Genomic DNA, 20,132 nt, shown 5'->3' on the forward strand with positions numbered 1-20,132 from the left:
CACATTATTCATTTTATTGCCATTGCTGAAACCTATGTGGATAAGGAGCATAATTAAAGGGGTAGGCCCTCTTTCCACGCAAATAAAGACATCCGCATGTGCGGGTGGCAGGTCCCAATCAACTCTCTCCCTTCCTTGTTGGAAGAACTAGCACAGTATTCCAGGGTCTCAGGATGCAGCAAACTACAACACAGAGGTCGTGCCACTAGAAAACATTCTTTTAAAATCACCTTGACAATTCTAGTCTCTTTTGGAAGCCCCTAGGTATCATGTATCTGGGTTTTCTTTTTCTCCAGTGATAATGAGCATATGATAGAGATTACTAATTGTTCTCACTATTACACTCAATGTGGAGTTGTTTAAAAAACATTAAAATGTCCATAAACCCTGTGATTCTATACAGGCTCAGGGTGCTACCTCTGAAATGGAGCTCACAGTTTTTAAAATAATATCAATAAAATGCTTACATACTTTGGGGATGGAACATTTTTCTGAAAGACTCACCCTGCACCCTACCCAGGGTGGGTTGGTTTTTCCCCATTTTAGAAGATACCTGGAATTCAGACAGAAGTCACTATAGCTCCCCCATATTGATGAAATTATAATCAATGCTAGCTGTGCCATTTGAAACCCAAGATATTCCATAATTGAAATTGAACCCATCAGTTCAGGGTGGTTCAGGCAATGCACGCAATTGTTATTAATAGTAACCCCTTACATAAATGGAGGAGGTGTGCAGGGTGGTTGGTAGGCACTAAGGCACTATGGGAATGCCGCTTACAAGGATTAACAATAACATAAAAGTAGTGGGCACCCCTATGTCCTGGGCCTTTTGGATTAATTCTGGTTTGTTATATGATATCAAATTTGTGTAGGTTGTGAGAGGCTGTTGTTTCAGGTATTACAAATGATCAACAAGCTACTGGCAGTAGAATTTATAAGGTACCTCCAACTAGCCCGATGTGAATGCAAACAGGCCCAGCAGCATACCATAGTCAGCCCCACTGTCAAAGGCACACCCTCGTCAGCCTTGCTATATACGAAGTCTTATTCACGATCAAAGAAGCTCAAGCAAACTCCAAGATGGAATAATCATGGAATAAAGGCAATGGTGCTAATATTCTAAACTCTTTATGGCCTACCATTTGGAGAAAGATAAGGCACACCTCAATCGCGGCCAAACTCTGTATATGGTCTACAATTATTTAATTACTGCATCGAGATTGTATACATCCAAACAAGGATCTACATCCTCGTCCTTGCTATGTTGGTCATGCTTTATGCAGGAAGGGACCCTAAAGCATAACTTGTTTGATTGCAAGTTCACCTCTGAGTTTTGGATGTATATATGGCCTACAATTCTAAGTATATGGAAGATTACAATTCCGATGCCACTCATTTCAATGATATGAGGCAGCCCTGCCCCCTGTCTTTCGTGGTAATCTCATCCAGGGAAACATATTCGATGCTTTGATCACCATTGCCCTCAAGTCGATTACATCTAATTGGAGAATTTTAGATAGGCTTTTTCAATCGAGTTGGTGGAACCATGTTGCGCACATGCACCATATGGAAAGTTATCTACTGAAATAGCTGAGCCCCCACCGCTGCATACCTGGCCCAAGGGCTTCCCTGGATTACTTTTTCTATGACTTTAAGGAATAACTGGTATTATATTTTGTTACAATGGATGTTGTAATTGAAAACAGTGACATTAATCCTCCACTCTTTATGTAGGACCCTTAATGTGGGTGCCTAAGGATCGGTATACAGTCTTCTACTCATTATTCAATTTGAACTCAATATACCCTTGTTGAATATGAGAGTAATGCTGAAACGACTATTATTGTGTACAAAATTAATACAACCACCACAGAATTACGTAGTTGAGAAATTCAAGGGAAATCTAAAGGAAAGGAAGAATTAGTATGTATAAAATTTGAATAATTAAGTATAGCCAAAGGTATCCCATTTGAGAAAACTATCACCAATGTAGATGCACAAAACAATATTCAAACAGATTGATTGGTGCAAAACCTTTAATGACATTCAGCGCTATAAGATTTTCCAATTCCAGATTAGAAATGCTGCCCTATCTTATAAAGTGCCCCTCTTTTAGCTTGAGAAATCTAATAATGAGGTTTAGGCTCAATTTACTAAAGACTAGTGAAAATATCTGCAGCTGGGAACGGATAAACGAAGCAAAGATCACATATCGTTTCTGTGTGACTCAATCTGGGAGCCTAAAACATCTAATTTTAGAATGTGAGAATTTGACAAATTTCCATATTTGTATAAATGGATAATTTGTAAATAATATAGAGTATGTCTTTAGTGATTCATTGTGAGAGCATATAAATCAGGGTAAGTCACGGGCACTTACCTTTGCACTAAGGATAAATCTTATTGACATGTAATATTGGACAGCTGGAAAGGAAGGCCTAGGTCCCATAAGAATCCTACTTTTATTGTGGAGAGTTGATATATAGGATAAACATAAGGAGGTCCAAATTGAAAAATGTATGCACTTTAATGTTCATCTATCTACATTTGTGTATGAATTTTATATTTATTTTTATGAGATTAAATGTTGCATAGTCTTCAATTGCATACATTGTGTAAGGTTTCTATCAAAACCATGAGGACAAATAAATAAATAATAATCTAAAAAAAATACATTGTTAGTTAATCAATTAGTCAATAGAGACTCTCATGAAGGTATTTGTGATGCCATGAGATTTACGTTAGGTATCATTTTCTGACTGACATAGCTAGTCTATCTTCTATTTATTATTTTACCTATATAGTTCTATTTCTTTATCTGTCTGCTCCTCTCTGTCCCTTTCTGTCTTTCACTGTGATGTTATAGGCCCCCTGGGCTCTACCTTCTTCCCCTGCCCTACCCTTTCCTTTCTCTCTTCTCCCATCATAGCTCCCTCAATCTAAGGGTATGCTATCCATAGGTTTCTTCTTACTAGATTACCTTAAATCCAGAAGGTATACTTACTCTAATTACTGTTTTGTCTTCCTAGCAAGAAGAGATCAACTATTAGCACTGAAGTTGATGAATTGCAAAGTTATGTTTATACTTCAACGTATAACGCATTTTTGGAGCTATGTACCGTTGTTATCTGTCATGGCATAGTATTCCCCAAAAAAATATGATGAACTAAAAAGAGTGATCCTTCAATAGCAGCAGTACCAAAGTTGATACAAGACACTAGAGCCAAAATTGGCCAGCTGGACAGTGTGGATGTTGAATGGCAGACCCCCATACAGTTGACAATAGAGTGCGAACAATGGAAGAACGTATATCTGAATTGGAGGACCCAGAGAAGGGACTTAAAGGGCACATTTGACAATTGAAGGGAATGACAAAGTACCTAGAAGGAAGAATGGAAGATGCAGAAGGAGAATCCCACAGATGTAATATCTGGGCGATGGGTCGGCTGGAAAAGGAAAAAGGGCAGTCTATGGACTTATTTCTGGAGAAGGTGATCCCAAAAATGCTTGGGCAGAGAAGCCTTATACAATTCTTTTCAATAGAAAGAACATATAGGGTACCATCTCAACCCCTCACTGCCTGGCTCTTCACCCAGAATTTCTCGCGCACCCCTGAAATCCACGTACCCAGGCCAATCGCGTGTAGATTTTCTCACGCACCCCTGTAATACACGTACCCAGGCCTATCGCGTGTGGGGACACCCGCACACCCCTGAAATACACGCTCCCCGCTCTGCGTTTGCTGCTGCCCTTTGCGCTGGATTGGGGATTTTGATGGCTTTTCCCTGCGCGAAGGGCGTTCTTGGGGGCGTAACTGACGCTGCTGCAGGGTCGCTGCGCCACTCTGCGCCACGGCTGGTTGTGGATGTTGGAATCCATGAATACGCTGTGCGCCTGAATGTGTTTCGGCGCACGCGGCTGGCGCAGACTACCGCACGCGCACACTGTGCGCCAGCCGCGTGCGCCACTTGTGCGCTGAATTCTATGAATTACCCCCTAACAGTTTTCCGAGTGTAGTGGGGAGAAGTTGTTTCTGATTTTTATTTCAGTAGTATAAGAAAAGTGTAAGGTCAGTTGGTTCGTAGACAAAAGATGCTTCTCATATTTAGTATAGGTTGGGCGGGGGGGGGTCTAAGTTGATGAGGAAGTTCCGTTTTGAGACCATGCAGGGGTTGGATGGGAAAGGGAAACCAGTTGTCCGCTCTCAGTGAGGCTCGAATTGGAAGTAAGGAAGGGCAGATCAAAGTATGATGCAATGGAGTCAAATATTACGCAACTTCCTGAACACCCAGAAAGGATGAGCAGTTTACTTTAATCAGCTGTCTGTAATGGAATGTGAATGGGATGCACAATAAGGTGACCAGGGGTTGTTTTCTTCCAAGAAACTCACTTGCTGGGTAAATAATTGTAGAGTTTTGGGAAGAATGCTATGGCCCTGAGTCTGGCATGCTGGGTTTTTCAAGCGGCAGAGTGGCAATATTGTTCACAAAATTCCTGCCCTTTACAGTAATTAAGACTAATGCAGATTCCCAAGGTAGGTATGTGCTCGTATCAGGGAAAGCAGAATTGAAATTACACTTCTGTCAATATTTACTCACCACCAACCATGCTTGAGGAAACATTAAGGAAAGTACAAGCCCTGTTGTTGGAGTATGTGATTCTGGTAATATTAGCAGGCAATTTTAATTCAGTGATAGATGGGTAGTGAGGTAGTTCTCGGGCTAGTAGAAGCGCAAAGAGGGGGTTCTAAATTAGTGAGGTTCATAGATGTAATGGATTCAATAGATGCCTGATGGGCTGAGCAACCTCATGAATTTGGCTACTCTGTTTTTTCGGGTGCTCAGAACTCATTTTCAAGGATAGAGCATGAGTTTGATGTGGCCCGCAACCAAGTTTGGAGACTGTGCTGTTTGGTGTTTGAATACTAAGACATGGGCAGGAAATAGTTAGCCTGGATTGCCCATTAATATAATCTCAATGGAGTGGCCGCCTGTATTGTGGGGATGAATGGGGTCAATGTACGTAAAACCTCAGCAATAGGGGAAGCATTTGTGGAATGCTATAAAAAATTATAGAGGGTGCCGGGGGTTAGCTCTAAAGAAAAGTTGATGACAAATATGGAAAAAAGTGAATGAGTAGTCACAGATGTGCAACACATGCACTGAGAAAGTAAGCATAAAGGCTTGCTACCCTCAGACAACAGAGAAGCAACAATCACGGTAATACAAAATCGAACAAACCAGCAGACAGGTGTGAATGCCACTGGCCAATTTCCCTAATCAACATGGAAACAAAATCTTAGCAAATGTCCTAGAGAACCGCCTGCTTAGGGTGATAAGGAGAAGAATAGATAAGGATCAATAGAGGTTTCTTGCAGGCCACTTGACCAAATCTAACTTGCAGGCTTCATATAACCCTGGGGCTTGCAGACAGATGTGTAGGCACGCTTAGTGTGTTAATGCTAGACCCCCATAAAGCCTTTGACTCAGTGGACTAGAGTTACCTGTTTGCCCTTCTGGAAAGAATGGGGTTTGGATCAATATTTACAGGTTGGGTACGAATACTCTACGACAAACCGATGGTTAGGGTAAAAGTGAATGGCTTTGATTTCAAGACCGTTTGATGTGTCCCGAGGCACCAGACAGGGTTATCCATTGTCCCTGTTTTAGCGTGTCATGGTAGGTGTACCCCTTTTAGAATGAATACTCATGAACCCATTCGTGAAGTGATTCCAGTGGACATGGGGTACAGTAGGGCAATTTTTCATATGTGGCGAGGATCTTCTCTTGTATTTGGGGGAACCAAGGTTGCCTGAGCATAGAGCAGAGGTTACAAAAAAGAATTTGGATGTAATACAAGAATGACGATAAAGTTTGCAAGTCTGTTAAAGTGGAGGTTGAGGCCATGAATCAAATCAAGTTGTGGATAGCAGATGAGTGTTTCAAGTACCTAGGGATGCAAATGTGCAGTATGTGCAGCATGTTTTGCACAGGATTGCACCCTGTACATAGTAAAGCCAGGGTTTGAACGCCACTGTCTGTGATTTTGACACTTACGTGGCCACATCTATCCTCAGCTCTGGTTGCTACAGATATATGCGCTTTTTGGCTTTCGGAACTAAAGCACACAAATGTGCATACTAACACAGACTCACAAATACCTAATTGTACCAAGCAGAGTTGAAAAAATAGGTATAACCAGCAATGTAAAAGGTTACCTCCTTGTCGTCGCCCCTTTGACACAAACATGCACTTTTTAAAAAAACTGCAAAATTTCCCTTTGCAAAAACCAAATCCTACCACCAAGATAAAGAAAGCCCAAAGAAAGGCCAAATAATAACACGAACACCATAAAACAACCCCAAAGCTATTGAAAAATCAAACATCATCAATGAACACATCGAGTTGTACTTGGTATCAATTTGTGCACCCAGATAAAGTCCATAGTGTGTAATACAAATGACTATCATCCTTACTCATAAAAATCTAAGCAGCAAATGTTTAAGTGTTGTCATCAAGTTACTCACAAAAAAGGAAACATGTTTTTCAATTAACAGCACATCTTCAAAAACAAATGCCTACTCGAGTTTCGGCTGTTGTAAGGCCATCAACTACATCAGTGGGCCAGCCTTCGTCAGGGCAACAGAACCAACTTGACAACGGAGGAGCAGAAAGAATGGAACTCCTACAATACAAATGTGATACCGCATCAAATATAAACATTAGCAAATTGGAATAACAAACATAAAAAGTATACATGACCATAATGACAAACAAACATGCCAATTAAAAAAATGTTGTGATGCTTGGAATATTTCTTGACGTTACTGGCGTGGTAAATGCATCACTTTCTGATAGACGAAAGCTCAACCGTCATGGTCATATCTATCTGTAGAAGTCTACAGTGGAGAAAAACAATCCCAAATGTCAGTCTCTAATCAATATTAGTACCCCGGCGAGAGACAATCAGAATGCAACAAGCATTCTGATTGGCTCTCTCCAGGTCCCTACCCGGCCGGGAATCCCTCCGTCAGGATTCCACGGCCTTTGCCCCGGCGGGGGGAATGCCAGCCCCTCAGCCAATGAGGGGGCTCGAAGCGGGGCCATCCCCGCTCCAAGCCTCCCCGCGGCTGAGAGGCTGCCTTCGCCCCCCGCCGGGGACTCGGGTAAGTCTTTTTTTTTTTTCTTTCCCTCCCCCCCACTCCCCCAACTTACCTTCTTGATCCTGCGTCCCCGGCAGGGGACGAGGGAAGCCTACAGCCGTGTGGAGACTCGGAGTGGGGCCATCCCCGCTCTGTGCCTCCACACGGCTGGGGGCTTCCCTCGTCCCCCGCTGGGGATGCACGTACTTTTTTTTTTTCCCCATCCTACTCCCGCCCTCCCATCCCCACTTACCTTTTTTATCCTTTTTCGGGATCGGACGCTCTGGGAACACTTGTGTTCCCAGCGCGTCCACTTCCGATGGCCGTCATGGAAAGGGAAAACGGACTCCGTTTCCATGGTGGCGGCCATTTTCTTGGTTGTTTTTTTTTTCTTTCCGAAAACCCTGCAGCGTTGAAACGCTGCAGTGTTTCGGGACAGAAAAAAATAGCTTTTAGTAACCCGATCACGCAAATTTTGAGGGCCGAGATACTAATAGCAATAGAACCCAAGCGGCGGGGGCATTACTGACTCAGGTAATGCCCCGGGTCCTTACCTGTGTTCTATTGCTTAATTAGCATACCATAAGGAAATCAAGGCCAAACAACCAACCTCTATACTTGGAGCCAGAATGCTCTTTACGCTGGAGCACCTACCTGTAGGATCAAACTCCTCCCGATCCTCCAAAACACGACAGCCCAGTTTGTGACCAATACACCTAAACAAATGCGCATCTCCTCTGTGCTTAGACGGCTTCACTGGCTTGTATTACATTCAGACTCCTTAACTTAGCCTATAATATTATTCATGGCTCACTTCCATTGCACATCAAAATGTTTCTACAGAACTACTCTTCTGCCAGCCAGTTGAGCTTCTTCATATCCCCAGGGTCAAACAAACTCATGCCCTGGGTTGGGCCTGCCCGCTCCTAGCCGTTCAATTTTGGACGTTTCTTAATGTGACTTTCCACTGTATGGAGAAACTGCTTTATTTTAGAAAGGCAATCAAAACTTTACTAGTGTAGCTCTGTATCTATGCCGCTGTTGCTTATTGGACAAGCAGTAAGACCTCTTTTGGTTTTAGTTCCTATAACCTACACAAATAAGCAACAGACCCCTAAAAGCAGGTTTGATTTCAACCAATCCCATGAGGCCTTTTGCCTATAAAAGAGGAGATATCCCACCCCATCTTTGATTCACTCCTGGACTGCAGGAACAATTTATTTAGATCTCTTAAGGGAGAGTTGACCTCCAAAGGCATTGACATGAAGGTGTGCTCCAAGGCAGAGGCAAGCTCTACTCTCTACCCACTACCATAGAACATTGTGGGTGAACTGCCACTGGAGCAAGACATGCCTTTCTACCAGCTGCACCGTTACCCAGGACCTCACTGGAGGAACAAGACACCTGCAGGTGTTAGCCAGCCTCACCCCGATTTAGGAGAACGAGAACAAGGACTTATCTTGGCCTGAAGGCACTGAATTGAGAGCCAGAACAGCCAGGATCCTGTGTCTCAATGACTCAAATTGATGAAACGAGCTGAGTTTGCCACATTCGAACCATCAGGACCCACAGGTACTACCTTTGGAACACACTCGAACTATGAACCGCTGTTACATCTTTGAAACAGTTCACCACAGCACTGTGCCAGCTGAGCACGTCATTGCCTCAGCTAGAACCAAATGCTTGCTGCTGCAAAAGACTTTGAACAGCCGAATCTTGACCAAGCACCTCGAGCCACCAGCAGCTTCATGTTTGGCAAAAAATCAAACATCGCACCGACCCTGGTGGACCCATCGACCCACTTCATTAGAATGCTGGATCAAATTGCAGCAAACCTCACTTTAAACCCAACTTGATGCCTGCTCCCTGACTGGATAACTGTGACCTGCCGCATCCAAACCTAACTCAAACCGCTCACACAATAAGAAGAAGCCAAGTTTGATGCCGTCGGACCATCAAGAACTGATTAAAGTACTGCTGTAAAGGGATTGGTTAAACCTCCTTTTGCATCTTTTTCTCAACAAACATATCCATGTATTGCTTTTTTCATCCCGGCTAAGTACCCAGAGTGCTTGTATCATTACATTCTCTGTTTCTCTATCTTCCTTTAAAGGCAGGGGTTTTTGTAACTGTTTTTAGTGCAGTTTCTATTACACATTGGTGTGTTTAATTACAGTATATAATTTCATGGGAATTTGCACTCGGGAGACAAACTGGCAAGGGAGACAAACTGGCTCCCCCTGCAAAGCCCCACAAACTCGCTTTTCTTTGTTTTTGGAAATGCATAAACATTGACCACAAGGGATTTTGGGGACGCAGGATCCATTAGGGAAAGTTGACAGGACATTGCATGTGGTCAGGGGGAGGAAGAAGAGCATTGTTGAGGGAAGCAGTTGGAGGGGTGGAGTCTGGAAAAGTGGGTGGAGTAAAGTTATGTGGTGCAAGCAGTTTATTGAGCGTTAGACAGCAGGATGTTTAAATATGCAAATGGAGTAACCAAAGTAAAGAAGGCTCTGGGAGCAATCTTTACCTCCCACAGCTGCGACCCTATGTCCCTACCTCTACTGGCTTCAATAAGGCTGTTGCCAGGACAAGGGGTTGAACTCATGTTCTGACTGCACTGTGTCCTGCTGACGTAGAGGTGGAGTGTATGGAAGGCATTGCAATGCAAGAAGAGGTTTATAGTCATAATGTCGACAACAAAAATGTCGACAGTCAAAAAGTCGAAAAAAAAATTTTGAAAAAAAAAATGTCGACTTTTTTTTTCAATGCATTTTTTTTTCGAAATGGGGGGGTTCCCCCCCCCAGCCCTCCTTTTTTTTATTCTTTTTTTTATTTTTCCCTTTTTTTTTACTCCCGAACCCCTAAAATAAATATATAATTAAAAAAAAACGAAAGTCGACATTTTTTTTTTCGACATTATTTTGTCGACATTTTTGTCTGTCGACATTTTTTTTTCGACATTATGACTCCCCACCGCAAGAAGATGCTTATCCCTAGCAGATCGGCACACAGGATCCCCATTGGAGATGCTGAAAGCTGAATTGCATGGAAGTGAAGCATGAACGCAGCGGTAGCCCAGAGAATGGCCAGGAAGATAAGATCAGGCAGTGGGTGGTGGGCGAGTTAGTGTTTGTATTTGTATTTGTTTGTTATTTATATTGCGCGCCGCACCCGAAGGTATCTGGGCGCATTACAAGAACATGCGTTTTCTTAGTTACACACAATAAATACATACAAGGGAGAAGTGGATAAAGGGAGACCAATGGACAAAACTTGCACAGTAGGCATTGAATAGTTTACAATATTTGCAATATTTACATTTTGGGAAATATACAGTTACACATGTGGTGGTCAAGCATGCTGTTGCTTGTTATGTGTAATATATGCTGTACAGTTTTGTAGTATGTAGTTCCATTCCATGAGTGGAGGTTCAGACTAATAAGGTGTATCATTAGATATCTCTCCTGAATTTATAAAAAAGATTAGTCCGCTCTTAGGGTGGCAGGTAGGGAATTCCAGAGTTACGCTGCCAGAACTGGGAAGCCTGCTTTTTTGAGTTTGTACCTGGGCACTTGCAGACAGTTGGAATTAGAAGACCTAGTCAGTCGGACGTGGTGATTTTTGGTACATGTTTCCAGTTAGTGTAATGGCATTGGGCAACACATTTCATCTGGTGACTGTATCCGAATTTGGAGACAACAGAATCCAGCCATCTGAGGCTGTGCTTGCTGGGCATATGATGGCAACAAATGGTCATGAGGGTTTGCATTGCTCTTGTTGACATAACATTTGAAGAAAGCATCTGCTTGCATTCTGGGGGCATTTGAAGCCACGCGTGGCATATGATTGCCGCAACTGGACATATGCACATCACCTATAAAGACAGGACCATGCCTGTGCAGAACAGTGGAATTTCTGGCCATTTGCGGCAGCTTTGGCATATGATAGGAGCAACTGGACATGTGAGGTTGCAGCTGCTGCACCCTACATATGGCCACTAGGCATTCCTTATCAGAATGTAACTGTACTTTCTGGGGTAATCGAGTAGTTTGGTGGCAGCACCATTGGGTATGATGCTGCGCATCACCGTCTACGGTCACTATACCATGCGCAAGAGGCATTATCTGTTATTCTGGAGCACCTGAGACTGCCATATGATTGAAGCAACTAGACATGCAAAGATGCATATTCCATGTGATAACTAGACCATGCATATGAGGCATTAACTGTATTTTCTGGCGTATTTGAGGCAACAACGTGATATGTAATGCTGCACGTCGCCATTTATGGTCACTATACCATGCAAACGAGGCATTAACTGCCACTTAGGGGGCATTTGCAACTACACTTGGCATATGATAGCAGTAGATGGACGTATGAGACTGCACATAACATATGTCTACACCATACACATGAGGCATTAACTGGAATTTCTGTGGCATTTGAGACAGCATCTGATATATGACAGAAACAACTAGACATGTGAGGACGTGCATCACATATACTATAACTATACAGTGTCTATGAGGCATTAGCCAGTTTTGGATGGGTGTCATTGCTTGGGCATTTCAGGATTCTGTTGGAGTAAGACAGCAGCTGATGTGTGAGGTTTTGCATTCTAAGTGATAGCTCTGATGTAAATATTGCCCATTAACTGGGTGTAAACTATTTTACTAAGACTTTTAAGGCTAGGGTAGGAATTTTCAGTCATCAAGGTCACGTGATGTCACTTGTGATTTCATCACACTCAAAGGACAAATAACATCCCTTCAGGCGATGCCATCGTCTGTGATGTCACTTCCGCTGCCCCTTGCATTTTGCTGAATTGACATCCCTGAAGGTGGTCTTGGGCCTCGGAACATGAAGACATGTTACTGGGCTGCTACACTGGCTGTGGAAAATGATTTGAAGTTTAAACAAGGCTGGCACTGAGTGGTAGAACTGGAAGGAAGGGACGGATCACACCGGATGCATAGACTACTATAGTGAAATGGTGGGTAGAAAGGTCACCCTCAGGTAACCCTGGTAGCGGGGGCTGAGTTGCCTGTGATGGAATGATAAACTGGCCCTTGCACCAGTGCCCTGGAGGAATAGGCCACTGCCTTGGGAGCTGAAACTGATGCTTTTCCATAACTGGGACGTGAAAGAAACGGAAACATTGCAAGATGTGCTTTAATATGGTAGACTGAAGACATGTTGAGCCCTGTAAGAAACACTGAATTGTATAAATACCGCATTTGCGTTATATTGGGTTCTAAACATGACACCAGGGGGTCTAAACACTGAAGCAGTCAAAGGTCCCAGAGCAGATATCCACATTATATAGAGCTGTAACCTTGTGCATGGCAACACTTCTGGAAAGGCTGAGGTTGAGATGGTCAACTCAGCTCAATGGGAGAAATACCAGAGAATGAGAGGATAGAGACCCTGCAGTTCCCAAGGGGGAAAGCAAACAGCTCAAAATGATGTCAGATCCAATATAAATATTGGCAGCGCATCTATTCTTGCAACAAAGACAAGAGTGGCGAAGAAGTGTAGATGAGCAAAGCCAAGAGTTTGCACGGAGACAGGCTCCATTATTCACATGCAATGGGGTCTGGGGTGATCAAAAGGTACTTGAAGAAGATCCTCCAGCAATTATCACAAATACTAGGCAGACCCATTGAAGGTGACCCTGAAGCAGACGTGCAGCTAAATAGATAATTTGTACACTTTCTGAATACAGCCTTCTGCTCCGCCAACAGAGATTCTGTGATACCCTGGGTCAAGCCTCATACACAACGTATATCTGCAGGTGCAAGGGAGATGGATGGGGTCATGGCAGGGGTCCAGGGCATAAACAAAAACAGGGGATGCCCACGTCATTTTGAGAGAAAATGGGGAGGCTGGGAAACCTCCTACTATCCTGCATGGGGGATATCAGTGGAGCGAGAACGAGGGAGGTGCCATGACAACCATCCTATGGTACATGTTAGGTTCTTTGTGCTGTCTGTCCAGTGTGCATTGTCTTTCCTTTTCAAAAATGCAATGGACTTTTTTTTCACATGGTGATCCTGTCTGTCTTGACATTTGAGTTGCTGGTTCTTCCTGTTGTTCCGCCACTTCTTGTTGAGGTGATGGTGGCTTAACTTGCTTGGAAGAGTGGCGCGTATCCCCGACTGCCCACTGGCAGACCCCTTCCTGGTGCTGTATGCCTCCTCATCAAACAGTAGTATGCTGCTTGGGTTACAAATTAGAATAACAATGCAGGAGCCCACTTCTCAGGTTCCATTTGCCAGCAATCCCGAGACAATGTAGCATTGTCAAACGTTAGCAAAGCACGAGGGAGAGAAAGGAAAGGAGAACGAGAAAGAGGGAGCAGCATACTCAAGAAGGAATACTGATATCGGGCACCTACCAGACCAGGGCCAGGAGGCAGGAGATCCTGCGCATTGCAGGCGTGCGCACTATGTCCATTCCCGAGAAGGACGTCCTCTTAGCCAACATCTTCTCCTTCATGTGTGACCTCAGCATCTGTGCCAAGGAAGAGAACGGAGCAACTTACATTGCAGGTCATGTGTGGAGCTGTCATGCCATCTGAACTTGTGGTCGAGGTTGGTGGACTTGAAACCTGCACATTTAACAGTAAGCCATTTTGGAATACTCATTTACTAACATTGGGCCTCATTCCGAGTCGGGCGATAGGGTATACCGGGCACCGGTAAGGAGACCGGTGCCGGTATTCCCCTACCGTCCGATTCCGAGGTGCCTAACGGGACCAGTAAGGTACGTTTGGTCAGACCAAAAGTACCTTACGGGTCCCATTAGGGGACCAGGGCGCAAATAACGGGCTTGCCATTCGCGAGCCCGTTATTTGCGCCCTCCCCATTCCCATTGAGCCCTATGGGGGCTCAAATGGGAATGGGGAATGGTTTGGTCAATGGGGACTTACCGGTCCCTCCATGGTCGGAATGGACCAGTAAGTCCCCATTGACCAACACCGTTATTGTCAAATAGCGCCATGACTACCACCAATCTTGTAATGACCCCCATTGTCTTTAATGTTTCCAATGCCTGACCCGAGCCTGAATTTGGCCAGAGGTTTGAGCTTTTCGTTCAACATCACAGTGTCTGATATCTGAGGACCGGGCTGTGGTAAAACAGGAGACTATGTAGGTTCTTGGGCTCTAGTTTTACTGTACACAGTCATGTGAGGAATGTATGTTCCTGGCAGCACTGGCTGCCACCAAATATATACCACAGAAATACTAGGGATTACTGTGTTGCACAACAGAACCACTAGGTAATGCGAGGAGCTTCTGTTGAATGGCATGAGCCCTTGAGGGGAGGCCGCCTTACTATGGTTTTTCATGGAATGCCTGTGGAGGACACATCTGTTCAGAAGCAAAATAGGCCCTGGAAATAATGTTCAAGGTGGCCCCATATTACACATTTTCAGCAGGCCCAAACTTTGTTCTTTGAGAAAACATGGAAAGTAAATAGGCTACCACAAAAAAAGAGGTCTAGAGTGCAGAGGCCTACCGGGAAATCTCCAGAGTTCCCTATAAGTCAGTCCATCCCTGCATATGTTCCAGGGAATGCCAAATAGGTCCTGCAGTGTGCATGGACATGCTGTACAGCGCCTCAGAGATCTTGTCGAGGGCCTGGGGTGCTGGGGTGCTAGAGCATTCTGTGGAAAGTCACGTCTGAATACGCGCAAAAAAGTAATTGGCACCACTTGGCTTTTCCTAAATACTCATCCTCATGATGCGGGTAAATTATTTCATTTGTGAGGTTATTAATGGTATAAAGAACGTTTGTTGTTTACGTACGTCATGTCCCTGTGGGTGACAGTTTGTGGGGCACCATAAGAAAATTATGCCAATTACTGTGCATGTGACAGTAAGAGGCTTAACATCCCTAGACATTTTGAAAAAGTACATGACACTGACCATGAAATGTTGCTCTTTATGGGATTATGCATAATAACTAAAGCCCCAAGATCTCACAATTGAGACCTTTTATTGACACAAATGAGAATGAATCTCGAAAATAAACATGGTTTAACCGGCTGTATACTAATTGATCTTTTCACAATTGACCTCGGGAGAATTGACTTCGGGAGAATAGACCTAATTTAGAAGGTCACTTAGGACATATATGTCCCCCACCCAATCCAAAACCCCCTGCAACACCTAACCCAATCCCCTTATATTACTTATAATCCAAAACCAACCCGATACATATATAAAATAACTAAAATAATATAAAGGTCAATTGTGCAGAAGGTTAATTAGGCCCACTATAATTAGGTCAATTGTGCAAAAGGTCAAATGTAAAAGGTCAATTTGGGTAATAGCGGTTAAACCACATGAACTTAACGCGAAGGAAGGTCATCTTTAAGTTTATCCGAAAATCAGTCTCAATATTATATGACTACATCATTAATGGGATTTTTCATAATGCTGTGTTCTCACCATCTATTGTCATTGGCCCTTAGATAGCCTTCTTGAGACACATCATTGAAAATGAACATGCCCCCCAGGTGTATTGTACCGTGAATTGTCTGTTGCCTCTCTTGTGTCTCCACCCTCCACCCTTTTTGCTTCCCCATCATCTTTAACCTGCGCTTTAATATGGGCTGTTGGGTTCTATTTGTATCGCTGTGCGCATTGCTGGCTAATGATCCCGTTACTCATCAAGCGGGTTTCCTCTAATCAGGAGGTTTGGCCGCAAATATAAGGCAGGAGCTGTAATAGGTAATTAAGTGGGAGTTGCATACTTATACACACACGCCGGAGTGGGGTCTCGCCCCCGTAAAGAGGACAGTGGAGTCTTGCACCATCACATGTTGGTGAGCTGCCAATTTTGATCACAATGGAATTCATTGATTTTTTATGAGAGCAGAGAATTGCATGTGAGACTCTCATTGTGGTGGGTCAATGATTGCGTTATATCTGGACGTGTCTATTGTGGGCTGTCCACCTAAAAGTGTTGTCTGCACTATCCCACAGCGTGCAGATACTTCGGCCCTATCTAGGATTAAGAGAGCAGCAACCGCAAGACGTAGGGGGAATTTGGCTGAGGCAGCCAAAAGGCTAAAAATGCGTCAAGGCTAATTAGCGTGAAAAAGTAAGGCTTGGCCCGAATGTTATCTTGACGCCATTTCTCGAACATTTGAAAGATCTGTGTATGTTCGATTCAGGTTGGGGACGCTGCCATTAACCTCCTTTGCCAAATCCTGAGACCTAATGGGTCAGCTGCCTCCCCACCCTGCGGTGCTGAACCCATTTTGTGCTAATTTGCAAAGCACTGTACGCATTAAGATGCCGGTAATGTATGACCGGTTTTTAGAGACATCCACCGACTGCAGATGGTTTGAAATTCTGTAAAAGCTCATCAGAGCTGCATGTTGGTTTGTGGTTGACTGTTTTATCCACAGGGCTTGGAAGCGCAGAGCAAAAGCGCCGGCCTCTATGGTTGCTGGAAGCAGCTGGTTGTGCTAGCTGCCCAGCTCGTGGTGACATTGAGTAGCACTGTCTAGGCCTGCAAACTTGCTCTCCTCTTTTTTGTTTCCATGCATACATTTGAATTCTTTTTACTTCAATATTTTTGAATTCAATGTCTGTGGTAATCTTTTAAGGACATTGCGTGTATGTCCTTTTTCTAGTGCTTTGTACTTGAGTGTTGTTTTTTTAAATGCTGAATAAAGTGTTTGTTGAGGATGATTGTGCTGTGTGTGGCCACCGGTGCTCCTTGATTGTGGCTTGTAGAAAAATTGCAGCCACAGAAATCTTCGGGTTATTTGTTACAATAATGGACCTGTGCCGTTCTCCATAATCAGTTCAAGTGCCAGAGTTTAAGAATATTCTAGCCAATTCCTTTGGCATCCCCAGGCTGACCACTCAGAACTAAAGCAATGCAATGGTGGACTTTTGTGGGCCTTCCTTACCTCCTTGGTGAGGGCACCTCCTGCCGCGGCCTTCCTGTTCACCCATGCCCATCTGCGCAGGTTCCACAGGGCCACCTGTGACTTTCCATTCAGCATCAGCCATCGAGCGGATTCCGGAAGGAGCCTGTAACGGGCATAGGTGGCGGTAAAGAGGCATATCAGAGCAACTACAAAATGGTGCTCAAATACTGAGGGTGATGCACAGTGGCGAGGAATTGTGGGAAAGAAACAATGAGTTCTGAATGAGAGACAAGGCAGTGCAGGAACACAGTACAAGAAGCCCTGAGCTCTAGTGGCACAGTTGTGGAGCATTGATGGAGAGGTCCTGTGGTGTAGTATCCGGGGAGGCACACACTACTATATCACTATGAACGGGGAAGAGTTGTGGAGTTCTGAGGCAGGGGAGCCTTTCTTGAGTAGGCAGACTGTTAAACTGCAGTTCTAAGGAGGAAACCCAGTGCTGGGTTAGTGATGGATGGGCACGCAGCGGGATCACTGATTTGGAGACACGACTGGAGTGAAGGAAAGGCCCAGTGCGAAGGTACAGAGGGTGTGACACCGAGTCGGAGTCCTGTGGGAGAGGCCCTGACCTATGGTATGGGCGACAAAGTACTGGGCGACTGGTGTGGGGATGCCCTGCTAAAGTGCTCACAGACAAGAATGGAGCTCGAATTCTGTTCATTGATGGAGTACTGAGATGGAAGGACAGTGCTTGTGTATTGAAGAAGACGCGTTGCAGGGGTAGCGAGTGTGAAGAGCAGTGCAGTGCTAAGAGATATTTATTATTTCTAAAGAGAGAGAGTCTATGTTATAATTATATGACTAGGCCACTGCTGGAAGGCTGCTGGTGCAGTGCATTGCTAAAGTGCCAACACGCAAAAACAGTGCTTCAGCACTGCTGGGGAATACTGAGGAGGATTGGCAGTGCTGAAGTAATCGAGAATAAGAGAACTGCTAAGGGAGACGCACAGTGGGGGAGTGCTCAGTGTGAGGCACAGTGCTGCGGTGGTGATCGAGTGGCAGAGAAGAACAGACGAGGACCAGTGCTGGAGTCCTGAGGAAGAGACGCAGTGCTCAGGGGTGTGGGCGGTGTTGCTGTACCGAGAGGCAAGGCACCGAACTAAAGGCTCTGAAGGAGAAGAGTTCTGGCGGGCTGGAGAAGGTGCTGACTCACTTAATGAGAGGAACAGAGGTTGAATATTGAAAAAAAAAGTCACAGTGCCAAACTTCCAGTGCTAGGGGCACAGTACCTGAGTTGCCAGGGGCACTGGTGGATGAGGATTAAAAACAGCGGGTACACACTGCTACAGCACTGAAGACGGGGGAGCCTCCCCCGTCTTCAGTACTGTTGCAGTGTGTCCCCGCTGTTTTTGGGTGTTGCTAGGCCTGGAAAAAGACCTGGGACTAGGCTAATTCTGGGACTGCCGGGACTCGGTGCTAGCTAGCCTTTTTGGTTGTAACCCCTCAGCTTCTATCTGGAGCTACAACCAATAGACCCGGGGCTATAGCCCCCTCAGCCACCCCCTAGCAACACCTCTGAGGGGAGGTATACACTTATATAAGTAAAGGTGGGGGAGACACGTTGCTATAGTACACAAGGCAATGGAGGCGCATTGTAATGGTGGCAAGCGCAGCTGAGGCACAGTGCCATCAGGATAGGCTGGGAGTGAGGTAGGCCGCTGGTGGAGGGAAATAAGCCTGTGAGGGTCAGAGGACACACTGGAGGGAAGACACACCATCCCTTTGCTCACCGTGAGAAGAGGAAGAACACGAAGAAGGGAGCCGAGACCGCAAACTGCAGCCAGCGCCAGTCAAGGATGCCATATGCCACCCCGGCTAGTAACATCTGGCCAAAGGTGAAAGTGTAGCCCATCAGTGTGCCCGCAGCCGTCCGTCTCGTGGTGGGCATTCACTCAAGAACTGCAAAGGAAACCACTAGGTGTTCATTGTGCACGACTCACTGTTGACAGCAGCCATCACTGCTGCATGCGCTATTTACTGCAAACCTGCTTTACTGCAAACCCATACTGCAACCCAGGGTAAACTCTGACCTATAGGTGTCACTAATCTATATTGATAAAAGTCCAAATGTGTGGGTTTGTGGCTTGGCAAAACGTTGTTCATTATACAATTTCACACTGTTTCACCAAACTTAACCACATTTTGCATAGTTAGCTGTTAGGCCCCTCCAGACATTACTGGCTACATGACATTTGGACACCCCGCCCCTTTCTGACGGATTTCAGCAAAAGCCAACATTTGTTTGTGTGTTTGTGATTTGGCGAAGTGTTGTCCCTTATACAATTCCACACTGTTTCCCCCAATCTGAAGCAAATTTTGCATAGTTACCTGTTAAGCCCCTCCAGACATTACTGGCTACATGACATTTGGACACCCCAACCATTTCCCTGGATTTCAGCAAAAGTCAAAGTGTGTTTGTGGGTTAGTGGCTTGGCAAAGTGTTGTTCCTCATACAATTTCACTTAGTTTTACCAATCTGCACCAAATGTTGCATTGTTACTTGATAGGATCCTTTCCCTGGATTGCAGCACCATCACACATGAGACCGTTGCCTGAAATCGGCAAAACTTCAATGTGGTCGCAGAAGGAGTGGTCTCGACATGAGAACAAAACTCAAGGCCCCCATGGGACCCTGAAAACTCAAGGCTCTAGAGTGAACGGTTTCAGTGATATTTGCACCACAACAAACTGCACTATGCCAGAGTGGGGCGACAGGTGGAGAGAGCACAGAAGAACCCAGTGTGCAGCAGCACACCAGCTCTCGCCTCCCTCCAACGTCTCCTCCAGGGTATGTCAATCAACCACATGCACGTAATCCAGTTTATTTCAGGTTGCAAAGCACATTAAGCGATAAGCGAATCGGAACAGCAACCTACAGGATCATTGATTTTCAACAATTCATGAGAGTGTTATCATGTTTTGTGCGGAGAATGGGTACTTTTTGGGTGCTTTTTGCTAGTGGTCAATAAATGTTCCTGCTGAGCATGCTTTTATCAAGCCATCATTTTAATTAACAGCCACTGCATTATCATC

The 20,132-nt window shown here is 44.8% G+C and overlaps 1 pseudogene; it reads right to left on the bottom strand.

The window, feature by feature from the left end:
- Positions 1-20,132, bottom strand: part of LOC138567839 (solute carrier family 22 member 20-like) — a 386,869-nt pseudogene that overhangs the window by 133,592 nt on the left and 233,145 nt on the right.

Source organism: Ambystoma mexicanum, chromosome 2p (genome assembly GCF_040938575.1).
Source record: "Ambystoma mexicanum isolate Mex_15411 chromosome 2p, UKY_AmexF1_1, whole genome shotgun sequence".
In the NCBI taxonomy this organism is placed as follows: Eukaryota; Metazoa; Chordata; class Amphibia; order Caudata; family Ambystomatidae; genus Ambystoma; species Ambystoma mexicanum.